Here is a 1,606-nt window from a genome sequence, read left to right as displayed (position 1 = left end):
AAAAAAAAAAGAAATTACAAACCTACCCACCTGGTAAGGTCAACTACAATAGCTAAATGAAATGCAAGTGTCTTACAAAGTACCAAAGAACTAGGTATTTATAAACCCAAAGAATTAAAATTTAAATTCCTAAGTTTTACTCCTAAAACTTGAGGTGTGCAAGTCTGGGGCAGAATTAAGTAATTGTATTTTTAACACAACAGCATATTCAGTTGATTTTGACAGCAAGTAGTCCAGCCCCAACACACCTTAAGAAACTTTACCCTAGTATATGATAAGAAATATTTTCAGCCCAAATTGGATCGTCTTTTTGACGTTTGGTGACATCAAATGCCAAAAGGATATGGAATAGATATGGAAAATGCCTGGATAAGGAATGACTGAGGAATGAAAGAAACCAAAGGCATCAGTATTTTATGCTAATCTTAGGTGCGGCAAAAAAGCTAATGAGAATAGGCAAATATTTATTTTCCTAGCTTTGGAAAAGAGACAGCAACAACTTCTGTTACAGTAAAAAGTTTCTACATTCATTATCGCATTTGATCAACACTACGACCCAATAAGGTAAGTAGGATATGTAATACATTCCGGATGTTCAGATGAATAAACTAAGACAGCTAATATAAGGCAACAGTAAACTAAGACAGCTAACATAAGGCAATAGACAACAAGTAGTAGAACTGGGACTGAAATACAGATATTTGGAACTCAAATTCTATGTTCATTCTGCTTCACAGTATTCCAGGTTTTATTAATTCACATGCTCCTGGATGTCAAGCTTCATGTAATATATGTAAGTAAAAATTTATTATAGAAAATTGAGGATCAAATTTTGTAGCAAAGGTGAGAGACCATGATCAAAACTAAAATTTTAAATTCATTTACATAATGACTATAGATGTATAGCAGTGAAAGTAAATTATGTTTTCAAAAAACAAGCATAAACTGGGAATAAAGATTCAAGGTCTGAAACTTTAAGAAATACATAGTAGTACAGATACCGGAGCAAGATAGCCAAATAGGAGCAGCTCCAGCCTCCAGCTCCCAGTGCGAGAGACACAGAGGACGGGTGATTTTTGCATTTTCAACTGAGGTACCGGGTTCATCTCACTGGGGAGTGCCGGACAATCCGTGCTGGTCAGCTGGTGCAGCCCGACTAGCGAGAGCTGAAGCAGGGCGAGCCATCGCCTCACCTGGGAAGTGCAAGAGGAAAGTGAATCCCTTTTCCTAGCCATGGAAAACTGAGACACACAACCCCTGGAAAATGGGGTAACTCCCACCCTAATACTGCACTTTACCAAGGGTCTTAGCAAATGGCACACCAGGAGATTATATCCCACACCTGGACGGGAGGGTCCCACACCCATGGAGCCTCCCTCATTGCTAGCACAGCAGTCTGAGATCTAACTGCAGGGCAGCAGTGAGGCTGTGGGAGGGGCACCTGCCATTGCTGAGGCTTAAGTAGGTAAACAAAGCCAATGGGAAGCGTGAATTGGGTGGAGTCCACCTCAGCTCAAGGGGGCCTGCCTGTCTCTGTAGACTCCATCTCTGGGAATAGGGCATAGCTAAACAAAAAGCAACAGAAACCTCGGGAGAGATAAATGAC

General features: G+C 40.6%; 1 protein-coding gene across 1 annotated transcript in view; it reads right to left on the bottom strand.

Annotated features, from left to right (window-relative positions):
* Window positions 1–1,606, bottom strand: part of LOC105550634 (probable ATP-dependent DNA helicase HFM1) — a 168,436-nt gene that overhangs the window by 84,118 nt on the left and 82,712 nt on the right.

This window comes from Mandrillus leucophaeus, unplaced genomic scaffold (assembly GCF_000951045.1).
Source record: "Mandrillus leucophaeus isolate KB7577 unplaced genomic scaffold, Mleu.le_1.0 Scaffold492, whole genome shotgun sequence".
Lineage (NCBI taxonomy): Eukaryota > Metazoa > Chordata > Mammalia > Primates > Cercopithecidae > Mandrillus > Mandrillus leucophaeus.
The sequence above is the reverse complement of the archived record's forward strand: the minus strand, read 5'-3'. Positions and strand labels throughout refer to the sequence as shown.